Source organism: Hyperolius riggenbachi, chromosome 12 (assembly GCF_040937935.1).
Source record: "Hyperolius riggenbachi isolate aHypRig1 chromosome 12, aHypRig1.pri, whole genome shotgun sequence".
In the NCBI taxonomy this organism is placed as follows: Eukaryota; Metazoa; Chordata; class Amphibia; order Anura; family Hyperoliidae; genus Hyperolius; species Hyperolius riggenbachi.
The window spans coordinates 160,720,272-160,738,822 of NC_090657.1; the positions used below are offsets into that span (position 1 = coordinate 160,720,272).

General features: G+C 49.9%; 1 protein-coding gene across 34 annotated transcripts in view; it reads left to right on the plus strand.

Annotated features, from left to right (window-relative positions):
• GATA5 (GATA binding protein 5) overlaps window positions 1-18,551 on the plus strand; it is a 2,064,317-nt gene that overhangs the window by 1,019,831 nt on the left and 1,025,935 nt on the right. Inside the window, exon 1 of one of the 34 annotated variants that reach the window (XM_068262922.1) lies at window positions 2,884-3,070. The exons of the other annotated variants lie outside the window; for them this stretch is intronic. The gene's annotated coding sequence lies outside the window, so the exon portion shown is untranslated. Of the gene's footprint in view, window positions 1-2,883; window positions 3,071-18,551 lie in introns of those variants that run through there. 34 annotated transcript variants of the gene reach the window in all.

An 18,551-nucleotide genomic window follows, 5' to 3' on the forward strand; every position in this document is an offset into this window, starting at 1 on the left:
GTCCACACATAGAAAATACATCCATACACAAGCAGGCTGTATACAGCTTTCCTTTTGAATCTCAAAAGATCATTTGTGTGTTTACCTTCTGTCCCCTTCTTCTCTCATGCACTGAACATTACAGGCTTCCTGCAGACAGCTCTGCCTGTGCCTGTGTTTGTAATTCCTCAGTATGTGTCAGCCAGCTACTTTCACAGCGGAGGATTTTTATCCAGCTCTCTTCTATCACTGATAAGATAGCAGAGAAGCTGCTGGCTTATGTAAATAAAACACACACTGGAGTGTGCATAGAGGAACAGACCAGCATGGAAGAGTTGGCAGCCTTCTAGACACAGGCCGACAAGTCTGACAGGGGAAAGATACATTGATTTATTACAGAGACCGTGATAGTACAAAGTGTTGCAGTGAGCCAGAACAGATTAGAATAGGTTTAGGAACTTGTAGGATGGTAGAAAAAACGTTGTAATTTTTGTTACAGAGTCACTTTAACTGCTAAAGTCGGCGGGAATTGTTTCCGCCGCGGAAATGTCAGTACGCGATTTAAATAGATACATTTTCCTCTTTGAAGATTTAAAATCGATTTTCTCAAAAACTATAAGGTCTTTTTGAACAATTTTTTTTCTTCGTGTTCCCACTATTCTTCTTAACATTCCCTACACATTTGGTGTTTCTGGCATTTAAAGGGGCTTTGCTATTAACCGCTAAAGTCGGCGGGCGTTTAATTTTCCCACAGTCAGAAGAAGAATATTCAAAATCGATTTTCTAAAAAACTATAAGGTCTTTTTGAGAAAAAAATTTTCTTCTTGTTCACAATTTTCTTCTTAACATTCCCTGCAAATTTGGTGTTTTTAGCTTTTAAGAGGGCTTTGCTATTAAACATTAAAGCCGGCGGGCAGATATTTTCCAAACGGCAGCAAAGCAAGGGTTAAAACGAAAAATATCGTTTGGGAGCAATACAAATATAAATATAAACGATAAATTTTGTTTTTAAAGCCGGCGCCGTTTTTTAGCTGTCAAAAATGAAAAATTACTAGCGATAGTGGTTCTCTATGGGGCGCCGTTTTTTAACTACGCTAACTGGCGCCATTTTTAACGGACCCCGTTTTACCTGTGCACAGTGTCTTCTAGCCTAAACAGCCAGCCAATCTTATCTCTGTGTAATGTAGGCAGCCATTTTGTCTCTGTGTCTTGGAGGCAGCCATCTTGTCTCTGTGTCTTGGAGGTGGCCATCTTGCTGTATGTGTCTTGGAGGCAGCAATCATCTTACTCTCTGCAGAATTTGAAAATATTGGCTACATCTGACACACTTTTTATGATTCCAAACAGTTCATGTCTGTATCTAGGCTTCACTGAGAGAACACGGTTTACAGGGGTGGGAGGGAGCAGTACAGGGAGGAGCTACTGGAACCAACTGCTAAAACAATCTACACTACACTAAAAGTAAGGATTAGTGATGGCCATGTCTAGGAGAACTCCTGGAGAAGCATGTGATCAGTTTGGTCAGGTGATATATATGTAAGTCTCTAATTTGCGAATCATGATCATGTGCTAAAGCAGGATGTGATCACAGCAAATCAGAGGCTTGCAAATCAATTAGCTGATCAAATAACATCACTACTGAAGATATCTCAAGAACAAGACTTCCCAGAAGTAAACTAAAGATAGTTATTCACCCCTGGTCCAGAGGAGAACAGATAAATAGCTTTTATTTAGAAACAGACAAATAAAGTTGAGATTTACTTTAAGGTGTTGGGCTTGCGAAGATATCAGCCCACAGCTAAGCTCCTATGCCCCAATCTAACACCACCTTCTTCATCCTAGGTGGCGCGTCCCCACTTGAATGGAAGGTGAGGAAATAACGCCTGCCCGACTTCGGTTACACCCAGGCCTTGTAGGTGCAAGGTATAGGGGCTGAACGTAGAGTGGACTAGGTAACCCACCAGAACCCGAACAGGAAACAAGGGCAAAGTCCAGTAAACAATCTGAGGTCATACACGTAAGATCAGAGATATTGAGGTACACAAGGAGCAGGCAATATCAGAGTCAGGCAATCCAAGGTCAGTCCAGGCAGAGTTCAAAGAGTAGTCAAGATCCAGGCAGAGAGTCGGTACAGGCAGCAATCAGAGAGCAATTGGTTTCCAGGCATGGGTCAATACAGGCAGCAACCAGAGAGAATAGTCGGTTTCCAGGCAAGGTCGGTACACAGATAATCCAATATGACAGTAAGCACCCAGCAATAAGCACACAGCCAAAGCTATCACAGGCAACATCAGTGTCACAGCAAGCCTTAAAGAGAAACTCCGACCAAGAATTAAACTTTATCCCAATCAGTAGGTAATACCCCCTTTTATATGAGAAATCTATTCCTTTTCATAAACAGACCATCAGGGGGCACTGTATGACTGATATTGTGGTGAAACCCCTCCCACAAGAAACTCTGAGGACCGTGGTACTCCTGGCAGTTTCCTGTCTGTGAACCTTGTTGCATTGTGGGAAATAGCTGTTTACAGCTGTTTCCAACTGCCAAAAAAGCATGCAGCAGCAACTCACCTGCCAACAGTAAAAATGTCACCATGTAATAAACGTCAGAATGTAAATCAGGGATTTCGAAGATTTTACAATGAGCAAACACTGACTAAATCATTTATACATAATTATTGTAAAAATTAAGCACTCTTTTATTACATTATTTTTACTGGGGTTCCTCTTTAAATACTAGTAACATCCAATCAATGGCTGGCCCCACAACACAGCAACCAATCACATGCAATTCACCCTGCCTGAGTGTCAGCTGACTAACAGATCAGCTGGCACAAGATACAAGTCTGCCTATGTGTCAGTTGACTAAACTGTCAGCTGACACTAAGTCCTGCGTTTCCTTAGGGCATAGGATGGAAGTTTACTCAAAACGTCTGTCCCCCTTCAGCGCTGGAGCGCAATCTGTCAGGAGCGGTGCGCGCAGCCCCTTCGGAAAGGACGCCGGCGATGCTAGGGGCTGGGTGCCCAGATGCAGAAGTGGATGGAGTGGCTTGCGTCTCACCGCGGGAGCCCACATCGTGGCAGCATACCGGTAAGTCCCTGATAGGTGTTGATTGTGTTAGCTCTAACAAGTCTTTGTACTATGAAGAGCGGCCTAATTCAGAATTTAAGGTACTGCGGTGTTAAACAAGTCTTAACGGTTAATCATTAAGAATACAAAAAACATAATTGACGTGTTCAATGGATTTAGCCACTCCAAAAACAATGCTTTGCATCAGCCCCTTTTCTACGGAGTCACGAAGAGTGTCCCCACCCGCCTGCAGTACTAATTGCGTAACACTCTCTTGCTGGACAACGATTACACAGCCACAAATACACATAGCACTTAACCTCTTGCAAAAGTATAGCACTAAATGTTGCCATGGAGATCATTCTTTCATATTTACAAGTGTGTTATGTGATTGAGAGACATTTGTGTGTGTGTGTGTGTGTGTGTGTGTGTGTGTGTGTGTGTGTGTGTGTGTGTGTGTGTGTGTGTGCTTCTGGTATAAGTGTGTGTGTGTGTGTGTGTGTGTGTGTGTGTGTGTGTGTGTGTGTGTGTGTGTGTGTGTGTGTGTGTGTGTGTGTGTGTGTGTGTGCTTCTGGTATAAGCGAGAAGCTGTTGGAAAGTCTTCACTCTCTACACCAGTGCTATCCAACTTCATGGGCATGGAGGGCCATTTTTTTTTTTCATATCCCATGGTGGAGGGCCGAAGGTTCTTGCTAGAGCCGCAGCCCCCCCCCCCCCCCCCCCAGGAAAAAAAATACAATTAAAGAACAATTAGATTGGCAGCATTGGCAGCACTTTCCAAAAAATGCAATGCAATTGGCAGCAGATCCCCACAAAGTGCAATTCAAGAATTCGTGGAAGTTGTGTGGCGTGCCGAAAAACAAGGGTTCTGTTGAGTGGTGTGGCCATGGACCAGAATGTGGGTGTGGCCACGGGTGGAGACAAATTTACATGAACTTAGCAATGTGGGACATTAGATTAGGACAGTGGTGGTGAACCTTTTGGAGGCAGAGTGCCCAAACTGCAACCCAAACGTCACTTTATCGCAAAGTGGCAACAGCAATTTTAACGCATACATGAACATTATGGAAAATCCAAGTTGAAAATAAACCGTGAAGATAAACAATTTCATCCATTCTACTCCTGAAAAATGTATTCTTTTTTTTAGAAACTTACAGTTTTATTTTCCGTTTTAAGAAGCTAAAAAAGTAGGTTTAATGCTATTGTCTCATGATGATGATGATGATTCAGCTTTTCCCATTCTCGCAGTTAGAAATCATGTTACCCCCAACAAGACAAATTCAGCAATCATTAGGCCCCCAACAAATCATGAGGATCCCAACAAGACACATTCAGCAATCATGATGCCCCCAACAAATCATGAGGCACCCAACAAGACAAATTCAGCAATCATGAGGCCCCCAACACAACAAATTGAGCAGTCATGAGGCACATAAATAGACAGCATTTCACATAAATAGGCAGAATGCCCCTTTAATATGGTAGACACCTCTCACCTGGCTTCTAAATTCTCCTCTACTGGCTGCTGTGCCTGGCTGGCCTGGCAATACTGTTTTTGGCCGATTTGGGGATGATGTGTGGGCTGAAAGGCCTTGCAGTGATGCTGTGGCCGGACTGGCGGTGATGCAGTGCTGTGGCCGGATGAGGTAGTGACAGGTGCCCCCCAGCTGAGGTAGTGACAGGTGCCCCCCCCAGCTGAGGTAGTGACAGGTGCCCCCCAAGTTAGATAGTGACAGGTGCCCCTCAGCTGAGGTAGTGACAGCTGCCCCCCAGTTAGATAGTGACAGGTGTCCCCCCCCCCCCAGCTGAGGTAGTGACAGGTGCCCCCCAGCTGAAGTAGTGACAGGTGTCCCCCCAGCTGGGGTAGACAGGTGCCCCCCAGTTAGTGACAGGTGTCCCCCCAGCTGAGGTAGTGACAGGTGCCCCCCAAGTTAGATAGTGACAGGTGCCCCCCAGTTAGAGAGTGACAGGTGTCCCCCGAGCTGAGGTAGTGACAGATGCCCCCCAAGTTAGATAGTGACAAGTGCCCCCCAGTTAGAGAGTGACAGGTGTCCCCCCAGCTGAGGTAGTGACAGGTGCCCCCCAAGTTAGATAGTGACAGGTGCCTCCCAAGTTAGTGACAGGTGCCCCCCAGTTAGAGAGTGACAGGTGTCCAGTGCCTCGCCGTTACCTCATTTCAGAGCTGCCCGCCAATGCCTTTTCCTCTGTCCCCGCTGGGCTGGTGCTGCCTCACAGCTCAGACCTCACAGATCGCGGCGACTGAAGCAAGCAGCGTGCGCATGGCACCCGCGCGGCTGAACTTCACATGCGGAAGTGACTAATGATGTCACTTCCGCATGTGACGTACACCGTGTATGCGGGTACCATGCACACTCTGCTTACTTCAGTCGCCGCGATCTGTGAGGTCTGAGCTGTGAGGCAGCGGGGACAGAGGAGAGGGCACTAGATGAGGTTGCAGGCATGGCGCCCATAGCGCAAGCCATGCCTGCACCTCGGGGAGACGAGCGGGCCGCAGCAGGAGGCCTGGCGGGCCGGATGCGGCACGCGGGCCGCCAGTTGGACAGCACTGCTCTTCACTATTAGGAGCCAAAGAGTTTAGTGGTGTTTAAGTCAGGATATTGAGATGTAACTCCTGCTAAATTCTTTATTTTAGTGTTAGCTAGAGTGGGGAGCAGTCAGAACCTCAGTCAGGTTTTATATTTGATCTAAAGAGCTTTACCATTTTAGTTTCTGGTGACCCTGGCAAACTGCCACCGCCGTAAACACCGGGGATGCGATCCCCTCAGCCGCAGGGGAGGCCCGCCGCTGCTCCGGGGCCCGCCAGCCATGTGCGGGGGGGGGGGGGGGGTCGGAGCACTGCCTCCCGCCCGATTCTAGGACCCCCCAGCCAGGTGTGGAACTGGCCGCAGCGTCTAATAGACGCCGGGCCAGTTCATTCCCCGCAGCCACAGTCTGTCTCCCGGGAGGCAGAGCAGAGACTATTTGTGTCTTTAGTACAGGGCTTCAGGAGCCATCCTGCACTCTGCCTGTCAGCGCGGGAGATGTGCAGGAGGATCATCGGGGGATCTGAGGCCAGGAGAGGAGACTTCTGCCAGGTGAGTGAATTGGTTTTTTTTTGTTTTTTTTCACAGGTGCTGCCCACTGTACTAATTTCTGTTGACTGCTGCCCACATTGCGATTTTCTGGTGCCTGCTGCCCACATTGCGATTTTCTGGTGCCTGCTGCTCACATTGCGATTTTCTGGTGACTGCTGCCCACATTGCAATTTTTCTGGTGACTTCTGCCCACTGTACGATTTTCTGGTGACTGCTGCCCACATTGCAATTTTTCTGGTGACTGCTGCCCACTGTACGATTTTCTGGTGAACGCTGCCCACATTGCGATTTTCTGTTGACTGCTGCCCACTGTACGATTTTCTGGTGACTACTGCCCACATTGCGATTTTTCTGGTGACTGCTGCCCACTGTACGATTTTCTGTTGACTGCTGCCCACTGTACGATTTTCTGGTGCCTGCTGCCCACATTGCGATTTTCTGGTGACTGCTGCCCACATTGCGATTTTCTGGTGACTGCTGCCCACATTGCGATTTTCTGTTGACTGCTACCCACTATACGATTTTCTGGTGACTGCTGCCCACTGTACGATTTTCTGGTGACTGCTGCCCACATTGCGATTTTTCTGGTGACTGCTGCCCACTGTACGATTTTCTGTTGACTGCTGCCCACTGTACGATTTTCTGGTGACCGCTGCCCACATTGCGACTTTCTGGTGACTGCTGCTCACTGACACTGTATGATTTTCTGGTGAACGCTGCCCACTGTATGATTTTCTGGTGAACGCTGTCCACTGTACGATTTTCTGGTGAACGCTGCCCACTGTACGATTTTCTGGTGAACACAGCCCTCATTGCGAATTTCTGGTGACTGCTGCCCACTGTACGATGTTCTAGTGAATGCTGCCCACATTGCGATTTTCTGATGACTGCTGCCCACTGTACAATTTTCTGGTGAACGCTGCCCACAATGCGATTTTCTGGTGACTGCTGCCCACTTTACGATTATTTTATGGTGAAATGCTGCCCACTTTACGATTATTTTATGGTGAAAAGCTGACCACTTTACGATTATTTTATAATGAAATGCTGCCCACTTTACGATTAGTTTATGGTGAAATGCTGCCCACTTTACGATTATTTTATGGCGAAATGCACCCACTTTACGATTAGTTTATGGTGAAATGCTGCCCACTTTACGATGAATTTCTGGTGCACTACGATTTTATGGTGAAACGCTTACCCCATTACAATTATTTTATAGTGAAACGCTGCCCCATTACAATTATTTGGTACCTATGGGGGGGGGGGGGGTGGGCATCCAAATTTTCCCAGGGAGGCCCAGTGATTTCTAGTTACGCCTATGCAAACTGCTGTAATAATTTAATTCCGGTTTGATAAATCGGATCAGCTTATTTCGGCGCCCAGCTCTGAGAGTCGAGCGCCGAAACTGGGCGCCCCATAGCAGCAATGCTATGCTGCGTGGGGCACATATCGGTTATTCGGGGCTCTGGCGGCTGCCAGACCCCGAATTACATCTCCCTCCGAGTTGCGACAACTTGGAGGGGGAATAGTATTTAACGCCGCCTCAGAGTTTTGCGGCAGCCATGAGAGCCGTCATTCCTTGATAAATTATGTCCTATCCGTTAGCAGCTTCAGTTGAGTTATCTTGTTTGAGATAAGTGAACTACTTTTGACCTCAGTTGGCAGAACTCATTGGGCTCTAAATTCTTAAAATGCTTTGCTTTGTCTCTGCTAGCAGAAAATATAGAAACTAAAAGCAGAAGTCCTCTGTTACTGTTTCCCACTGCCCCCTAGTGACCAGTGGCCATACACACACATTACAGCAGTACTAATTAGAATCCAGGAAAGTAACAAATAATAAAAAGTGCTAAAATAAATAAATAAAATAAGCACTTGCAAGTCTCTAAATAAATTGGCTGCTAATGGGTTAAAAGAAATTGGACCCTAGGCAAGGGAGTAGCAGTGAAACCTTCCACCTGGATTTTTGGGTAAGTTGAATAAGGACTTTGATGAACAGAGGCGCCAGTAGAGTAAAAACAATAATTAAAAGTTTTAAAATATGCTGGGGAGGCAGTGGTGGACTTACCTCCGAAAGCAGACTAGACTACTTGTCTGACATAAATAAACACTTTATTAGTACCCCAATAGATGCAACATGTTTTGCTGGACCAAGCCTGCTCCATCAGGCAATAAAACAGGGGACAAACAGTAGCTCTCAGGTAGCACATATAGCGCCTCTCACATTGCAGTTCACACTCATTTTAACGTATTATAACGCATGCTTTATGCAACTGACCACTGCGAATCCAGGCTAAATGCTTATTCATGACCGTCTCTTAAAAGTAAACTTGAATGGTCCAGCGTCATCCCCTTGGCGACGGTCGTTAGTGACTCTTCTTCCTGTCGTCGGGCATGCACGACGTCACGCGACGTTACACGTTGGGAGAGAATGAGACTTCAAGCGATCACAGTGCTTTGCACGGGAGTCGTTGGAGATCTTAGTGATCTGATCCGCCGTGATGGTCATTATTGTGATGCTAAGCGAAGTTTGTGAGGTTGTGAGCCTGTATCCACGTCGCGATATCGCGGAAATGACCACTCGACCCTCATCAAATCGATGGTCACAGGGAAAATCGTCAGTAAAATAGCAATGTGGGTACATAGTTTAAGAACATAATTTTACTATTGCACTAAATTTGCACAGCGACCTCTCGCTTTGCTGGGCAGAGCTGCAGTCTTTGGTCTTTTAAGAGGAACTTTAACCAAGGATTGAATGAACTTCATCCCAATCAATAGCTGATATGGTGCTACCCCCTTTCCAACTAGAAATCTTTACCTTTTCGCAAATAGATCGGCTGGGTTGTTCGGCAAATATTGTGGTGAGTAGAGATGTCGCGAACCTCCGATTTTCGGCTCGTGAACCAGGTTCGCGAACTTCCGCGGAAGGTTCGGTTCGCGGAAAACCGCAATAGACTTTAATGGGGAGGCGAACTTTGAAAAATAGAAAAAATTATGCTGGCCACAAAAGTGATGGAAAAGATGTTTCAAGGGGTCTAACACCTGGAGGGGGGCATAGCGGAGTGGGATACATGCCCAAAGTCCCGGGGAAAAATCTGGATTTGACGCAAAGCAGCGTTTTAAGGGCAGAAATCACATTGAATGCTAAATTGCAGGCCTAAAGTGCTTTCAAACATCTTGCATGGGTATACATCAATTAGGGAGTGTAATTAGAGTTCTGCTTCACACTGACACACCAAACTCACTGTGTAACGCACCGCAAACAGCTGTTTGCGTAGTGACGGCCGTGCTGGACTGGTGCGCACCGTGGCCAGAGTGTAGGCCGTGGTGTTTTTCAAGCCCATATGGTCGCCGGGCTGTGGTAGCTCAATGATAGAACAACAGTGACTGTCCAGCTGATCAAATTTGGTCTGACCACAATGAAGCAACGACCTTATTATCTTTTGTGTGCCACCCCCACCCGAGACACTCAAATAGCCGGCGGTCATTGCTTCATTGTGATACGCAAGCCCCTTCACCGCGGCAAGGTAATGATCACGAAGGGGGATGGGCACATGTACACGCACCAGAAAAATTAGTGTAGCGGCCGCTGCTAGCAGCGGCCTTAAAAATTAAGGAATCCGCCCAGAGTCCTGGACCCTGTTGGTGGTGGCGGAGAAGGCAGTCAAGCGGCCTGCAGGCAGAGATACTGTGTGTGGGGACTGACTTAGTCTTCGGTGGTGCAGTAGCCCTCCGTGATCCATTCCTCATTCATTTTGATAAAGGTCAGGTACTGAACACTGTCGTGACTTAGGCGACTTCTCTTCTCAGTAACTATGCCTCCAGCTGCACTGAAGGTCCTTTCTGACAGGACGCTTGCGGCAGGGCAAGAGAGAAGTTGTATGGCAAATTGGGACAGCTCTGGCCACAGGTCAAGCCTGTGCAGAGTCTACATCCACACTCAAGGCCAGGTAGTCGGCTACCTGGCGGTCCAGGCGTTGGTGGAGGGTGGATCCGGAAGGACTATGGCGAGGAGTTGGACTAAAGAACGTCCGCATGTCCGACATCACCCTGAGATCGCTGGAGCATCCTGTCCTTGCCTGCGTGGACTTGGGAGGAGGAGGGTTACTGCCAGTGGTACCTTGATTGCGTAGTGCAGCCACATCACCCTTAAATGCATTGTAAAGCATCATCGACAGCTTGTTCTGCAAGTGCTGCATCCTTTCCGCCTTTTGTTGAGTTGCTAATAGGTCCGCCACTTTGTGCCTGTACCGAGGGTCTAGTAGCGTGGCCACCCAGTACAGGTCATTCGTCTTGAGTTTTTTGATACGGGGGTCCCTCAACAGGCTGGACAACATGAAAGAGGACATCTGCACAAAGCTGGATGCAGACGTACTCTCCATCTCCTCTTGCTCTTCCTCAGTGACAGGGCGCAACTCCTCTTCCTCCCCCCAGCCACGAACAATACCACGGGAACGTGGAGCAGCAGAAGCCCCCTGTGATGGCTGCCGCGGTTGTTCTTCTTCCGCCGCCTCTTCCTCCTCCACAAAAACACCTTCCTCATCATCACCATCATCAGATTCTGACTCCTCTCCTTCCCCACACGACTCCTCTTCTTCCTCCTCCTCCTCCTCCCTCTGTGCTGCCGCAGGTGTTGTGGGAACATCGGGTTCGTGTGTAAATGGCTCCCATGACTCCTGCTGCCGTAACTCTTCTCGTTCACGCTCCTCCACATCTGTATCCACCACTCTACGCATGGCACGCTCCAGGAAGTAGGCGTAGGGGATCAAGTCGCTGATAGTGCCCTCATCGCGACTCACCAGTTTGGTCACCTCCTCAAAGGGCTCCATGACCCTGCATGCATTTCGCATCAGTGTCCAGTTGTTGGGCCACAACATCCCCATCCTCCCAGATTGTGTCCTTGTACTGTAATGATACAGGTACTGGGTGACGGCTTTCTCCTGCTCTAGCAGGCGAGAGAACATCAGCAGGGTGGAATTCCAGCGAGTCGGGCTATCGCAAATCAGGCGTCTCACCGGCAAGTTGTTTCTACGCTGAATGTCCGCAAAGCGTGCCATGGCCTTGTAAGAGCGCCTGAAATGCCCACACAACTTCCTGGCCTGCTTCAGGACGTCCTCTAAGCCTGGGTACATGGACACAAATCTTTGCACGACCAGATTCAGCACATGTGCCATGCAGGGTATGTGTGTCAGCTTTCCCAAATTCAACGCAGCAATGAGATTGCTGCCGTTGTCACACACCACGTTGCCGATATCAAGCTTGTGCGGGGTCAGCCATTGCTCCACCTGTTTGTTAAGAGCAGCCAGGAGAGCTGCTCCAGTGTGACTCTCTGCTTTCAGGCAAGACATGTGTAACACTGCGTGACACCGTCGTACCTGGCATGCAGCATAGGCCCTGGGGTGCTGGGGCTGTGTAGCTGGAGAGGAGATTGTGGTACCAGCCAAGGAGGAGGAGGATGACGGCAGCGAAGCGGTGGTAGCAGGTGGAGAGGAGGTGGCTGGAGGCCTGCCTGCAAGCCGTAGAGGTGTGACAAGTCGGGCCGCTGCGCAGCCGCGTACTCGCTGCTTGCTGCCATCGGTCACCAGGTTGACCCAATGGGCTGTGTATGTAATGTAGTGGCCCTGCCCGTGCTTGGCAGACCAGGCATCCGTGGTCAGGTGGACCCTTGACCCAACGCTGTGTGCCAGAGATGACACCACTTGCCTCTCAACTGCACGGTACAGTTTGGGTATGGCCTTTTGTGAAAAATAATTGCGGCCTGGTATCTTCCACTCCACTGCGGTGTACCAATGGCCACAAACTTACGGAAAGCCTCCGACTCCACCAGCTTGTATGGTAATAGCTGGCGAGCTAATAGTTCCGCCACGCCAGCTGTCAGACACCGGGCAAGAGGGTGACTGGCAGACATTTGCTTCTTACGCTCAAATACTTCCTTCACGGACAGCTGGGTACTGCTGTGGGCAGAGGAGAAGGAACCGCTGAAGGCAAGAGGCGGTGTGGAGGAGGGTGGCCGTGAAGGTGCAAGAGAGAAAGTGGATGAAGACGATGCACCTGAAGGAGGAAGAGGAGGAGGAGGGTGGCTTGTCTTTTGAGGGGTGCTGCTTTTCCTCAGGTGTTCTTGCCATAGCTGTTTGTGCCTTCTCTCCAGGTGCCTTCGTAAGGCACGTGTCCCTACGTGAGAGTTGGCCTTTCCACGGCTCAATTTTTGCTGGCAGAGACAACAGATGGCTTTGCTCCGATCTGAGACACACACGTGAAAGAATTTCCAAACCGCTGAGCCCCCCTGGGGTGATGGCGCAACGGTGGCATCAGCAGCTGACGTTGAAGGGCATGTGTGCTGGCTGGCCATAGCTGGCGATACATGGCGCCGGACACTGCCCCAGCTGTTTCTGAGGACGAGCTCCCTCTGCTTCTATCATGGAGTCGTCTCCTCCTACTCCTCTCTGACTCCTCCTCTGAACTGTCCCCCTGGTCATCTCCTCTACCGGGAACATATGTGGTATCCGTATAATCGTCATCATAATCCTCCTGGCCAGCTGCGCTTTCCTCAGACACCTCCTCAAGTGCACCAACTTCAGGTGGTCCACCATCATCCCCATCCACACACGTTACGTCCATACTATCGCCACCTAACTCAGACGTATGAGGTGGTGTACCTACACCTTCTTGTTGTTGTGACAGTAGTGGCTGGGAATCAGTGATTTCACCACCACCACCAAATTACCCCCTTCGAAGTGTCAAATGCAGCGGATGTGGTGCTTGTTGTAGCGCTGGTGGCTGCGGGAGATGAAGTGTTCTGTGTTAAATACTCAAGCACCTCCTCACGATTTTGGGAAGTGATGGCACGTGCCTTCTTCTGAGCACTGTATTTTGGGGCAGGTCCGCACGAAATCAGAGCAACACCACCTCGCACAGACCTGCCGGTGCCTGGTGGCCTTCCTCTGGGTCTGCCTCTACCTCTTCCTCTACCTGGTTTGTCCATTTTGTCCATCTCGGGGGGATGCTAGCTATATGCAGTGAGGTGGGTACTCACTCAACACAACAGCTAGTTAGATGCAGTGAGCTGGGTTCACTCAACACAACGCTAGGTATATGCAGTGATGAGGTGGGTTAAGTATACACAACAGGTACTGGGTAGTTAGATGCAGTGAGCTGGGTTCACTGAACAGTAAAGGTACTTAAGATGCAGTGAGGTGGGTTCTCACTCAACACAACAGGTAGTTAGATGCAGTGAGGTGGCCAGGTGGGTTCTCACTCAACACAACAGCTGGTTAGATGCAGTGAGCTGGGTTCACTCAACACAACGCTAGGTATATGCAGTGATGAGGTGGGTTAAGTATACACAACAGGTACTGGGTAGTTAGATGCAGTGAGCTGGGTTCACTGAACAGTAAAGGTACTTAAGATGCAGTGAGGTGGGTTCTCACTCAACACAACAGGTAGTTAGATGCAGTGAGGTGGCCAGGTGGGTTCTCACTCAACGCAACAGCTAGTTAGATGCAGTGAGCTGGGTTCACTCAACACAACGCTAGGTATATGCAGTGATGAGGTGGGTTAAGTAAACACAACAGGTACTGGGGGTATAAGCAGTACTGGGTAGTACAATGTGCAGCTCCCTGTCACACACACAGGCAGTCAGTCACTGAATGTGCTGGGCTGCTGGCAGTGGCACACACACACTATCAATTAGCAATGCCGTGCATGCAACAAAAGTGTCAGTTTGACACACAGAAAAAAAAAAAAGTACAGGATGAGCTCTGACGAGAGCTATTGAGGGGTGCTATAAAAGCAATAACTATCAGCCAGGAGCAAGCTAAGCAGCCAAGAACCTAACTAATCTGTCCCTAGAAGAACAAGTCTGCAGCAGCTCTCCCTAGTCTGTCTAATAGCAGGCAGACGAATGACTGTAATGGCCGCTGGAGGCTGCCTTATATAAGGGGGGTGGGGCTCCAGGGCTTAGTGTAGCCTGAATAGTGTTCGGCGAACACCTAGATGTTCGGGTTCGCGAACGTTCGCCGAACATCGCCGCGATGTTCGGGTGTTCGCGCCGAACTCCGAACATAATGGAAGTCAATGGGGACCCGAACTTTTGTGCTTTGTAAAGCTTCCTTACATGCTACATACCCCAAATTAGCAGGGTATGTGCACCTTGGGAGTGGGTACAAGAGGAAAAAAAACAACCCAGGCCTTGCATGAGGACAAGAAGCGTGCGGATAGCATGCTTTGTACCGCCATGCAGTCATAAATGTAATAAAGATAAGTGGTTCAATAAACAGGGACCACGCGGCAACGCTAACCCAGCAGCAGCAGACGTGATGGAACAGGAGGAGGCGCAGGAGGAGAAGGCCACGCTTTGTGAGACACAACAACCCAGGCCTTGCATGAGGACAAGAAGCGTGCGGATAGCATGCTTTGTACCGCCATGCAGTCATAAATGTAATAAAGATAAGTGGTTCAATAAACAGGGACCACGCGGCAACGCTAACCCAGCAGCAGCAGACGTGATGGAACAGGAGGAGGCGCAGGAGGAGAAGGCCACGCTTTGTGAGACACAACAACCCAGGCCTTGCATGAGGACAAGAAGCGTGCGGATAGCATGCTTTGTACCGCCATGCAGTCATAAATGTAATAAAGATAAGTGGTTCAATAAACAGGGACCACGCGGCAACGCTAACCCAGCAGCAGCAGACGTGATGGAACAGGAGGAGGCGCAGGAGGAGAAGGCCACGCTTTGTGAGACACAACAACCCAGGCCTTGCATGAGGACAAGAAGCGTGCGGATAGCATGCTTTGTACCGCCATGCAGTCATAAATGTAATAAAGATAAGTGGTTCAATAAACAGGGACCATGCGGCAACGCTAACCCAGCAGCAGCAGACGTGATGGAACAGGAGGAGGCGCAGGAGGAGAAGGCCACGCTTTGTGAGACACAACAACCCAGGCCTTGCATGAGGACAAGAAGCGTGCGGATAGCATGCTTTGTACCGCCATGCAGTCATAAATGTAATAAAGATAAGTGGTTCAATAAACAGGGACCATGCGGCAACGCTAACCCAGCAGCAGCAGACGTGATGGAACAGGAGGAGGCGCAGGAGGAGAAGGCCACGCTTTGTGAGACACAACAACCCAGGCCTTGCATGAGGACAAAAAGCGTGCGGATATAGCAGCAATGCTTTTTGCCGCCATGTAGTCATAAATGTAATACAGATGAGAGGTTCAATAAACAGGGACTGGAAACGCTACACCATCCCAGATGTTCATTGGTCATGTTACTTGGTTGGGGTCCTGGAGTGTTGCGTAGTCATTTCCAATCCAGGATTGATTCATTTTAATTTGATTTAGACGGTCTGCATTTTCTGTGGAGAGGCGGATACGCCGATCTGTGACGATGCCTCCGGCAGCACTGAAACAGCGTTCCGACATAACGCTGGCTGCCGGGCAAGCCAGCACCTCTATTGCGTACATTGCCAGTTCGTGCCAGGTGTCTAGCTTCGATACCCAATAGTTGAAGGGTGCAGATGGATTGTTCGACACAGCTACGTCATCTGACATGTAGTCCTTGACCATCTTCTCCAGGCGATCGGTGTTGGAGGTGGATCTGCACGCTTGCTGTTGAGTGGGCTGCTGCTGCATGGGTGTCAGAAAATTTTCCCACTCCAAGGACACTGCCGATACCATTCCCTTTTGGGCACTAGTTGCGGCTTGCGTTGTTTGCTGCCCTCCTGGTCGTCCTGGGTTTGCGGAAGTCAGTCTGTCGGCATACAACTGGCTAGAGGAGGGGGAGGATGTCAATCTCCTCTCTAAAGTCTCCACAAGGGCCTGCTGGTATTCTTCCATTTTGACCTGTCTGACTCTTTCTTCAAGCAGTTTTGGAACATTGTGTTTGTACCGTGGATCCAGAAGGGTATAAACCCAGTAATTGGTGTTGTCCAAAATGCGCACAATGCGTGGGTCACGTTCAATGCAGTCTAGCATGAATTGAGCCATGTGTGCCAGAGTCCTACCAGAATCCTCATCATCCTCTTGTGAGCGTTGTGATAGTTGTTGTGATGCATCATAGTCGTCACCTTCCTCCTGGTCTGCTTCTGCTGACCATTCGCGCTGAATTGTGGAAGTCCAACGTGCACCGCTCTGGCCCTCGTCAGTGGTGGCATGAAATTCCTGCTCCAACTCCAGCTGTTCCTCCTCCTCTTCTTCGTCATAGCTGCTGGGGCCAGCGTTCCCTGAGGCGGATGGCCTGATGTTGGTACCATCACGCTGATCGTTTTCTCCTTCAGATTCCCCCAGTTGCATCATGACAGCGGTTTCCTTGATTTTCAACATTGACCTCTTCAGTAAACACAGCAGTGGTATGGTAATGCTGACTGAAGAGTTGTCACTGCTCACAAGCAACGTGGATTGCTCAAAATTTTGGAGGACTTGGCAGAGGTCCAACATGTTGGCCCAATCGGATCCACAGAAGCTTGGCAGCTGTCCGGATGCGCCTCGGTACTGCGCCGTCATGTACTGGACCACTGCACTCTTCTGCTCACAAAAGCGGGCTAGCATGTGCAGCGTAGAATTCCAGCGCGTAGGGACATCACACAGCAAGCGATGGTGGGGGAGATTGAAGCGCTCCTGCATCTTGGCGAGTGCCCCCGAAGCAGTACTGGAATTTCTACAATGTTTGGCCACTCGACGCACCTTCAACAGAAGATCGGCCACGCCTGGGTATGTCCTCAGGAACCGCTGAACTACTAGGTTCATCACGTGCGCCAGGCAAGGGATGTGTGTCAGCTTAGCCAACCTTAAAGCGCGAATGAGATTACTCCCATTATCACACACAACCATGCCCGGTTTCAGGTCCAGCGGTGCCAGCCACAAATCCGTCTGTTCCTTTATTCCCTTCCAAATTTCCTCCCCTGTGTGCTGCTTATCCCAAGGCAGATCAGCTTCAGCAACGCTTGCTGACGCATGCCAACAGCTGTGCTGCACTGTTTCCACGATCCTACTGCTGCTGGGTTAGCGTTTCCGGATGAGGTACAGCTTTGAGATGCGTTGGAGGAGAAGGAGTCAGAGAGGTAGGTGCTGCTGTTGTTATCCAGTGGGAGGGACGGCGGTGCAGCTGTTTGCGGCGTGGGCAACACCCGCGCTGTAGCAGGTGAGGAATCGCTGCCAGGCTCCACAAGGTTCACCCAGTGCGCGGTAAGGGAGATGTATCGACCCTGGCCGAACGCACTCGTCCAGGTGTCAGTGGTGAGGTGAACCTTGCAGGCAACGGCATTCTTCAAGCTTCGGGTTATTTTGCTGACCACGTGCTCATGCAACTCAGGCACTGCAGAGCGCGCAAAGTGGTAGCGGCTGGGAACCACATAACGTGGGATGGCCACTGACATCATGCCCTTGAAGCTGTTTGTCTCCACCACTCGATATGGCAGCATTTCGCAGGCCAGAAGCTTGGCTATGCTGGCTGTTACTGCCACGGCCCGGGGGTCATTTGCTGGCAATTTCCTCTTGCGCTCAAACATCTCCGACACAGACAACTGAACCGTAGCGCTGCACACGGAAGGGCTGTTGGTTGTTGTGTTTGATGAAGACTGGGAGACCTCAAGAGCACTACTCCGGAAAGTGACAGTGTCAGCGTCGTCTGATGTTTGTGAATGTTGTGAACCACGCAATGGCTGGGCTACCGCTGCTGCTGAGGCGGGTCTGGTGGTGAGTCTGGTGAACCCAAGGGAGGCAGTGTTGCTGGTACCCTGTCCTGCCGAGTTTGCCCACAGAGTGGGATGTTTGGATAGCATGTGGCGGCTCATGCTGGTGGTGGAGAGGTTGTTAATACTTTTCCCCCTGCTCAGGCGGGTCTTGCACACCTTGCAAATCGCCATGGTAACATCCTCAGTGCAGTCTTCAAAGAAAGCCCAGACTTTGGAGCACCTGCCTTGCTGGCGATTTCTGTTTGCTCCTCTTTTGCCTCTCACTTGAACTTCCACGCTTGTGGTGCCTGAAATTGCGCGCCGCCTACCTTGTGGCACAAGGCGAACTCGTGCAGCAGTGCGTTCTTCAACAGACTCATCTGTGCTGCTGCTGCTACGACGGCGATGTTCTCGTTCACAAACAAAATCTGGGTCTCTGTCCACATTGTCCATACCCTCCTCTTCCATCTCCTCAAACTCGTCATATGTCATTGTGGGGGGCCGCCGCCGTGGAGTAGAGCTCCCCAGAACAACCTCTGCGCAGCTCACTCCAACGTCGTCTTCCAGATCTTGTCGGCCGACCTCCTGCAATTGCAACCCCTCCTGCCCAACTTGCTCTGGGATTTGGGTTTCCGAGTCCTCCTCGGACTCGCCTTGTATTTCAGTGCGCGGTGCATTTCCCACAGTTAATGGTTGTGAATCCGGGCACAACATTTCTGGCTGTTCCTCCATTGA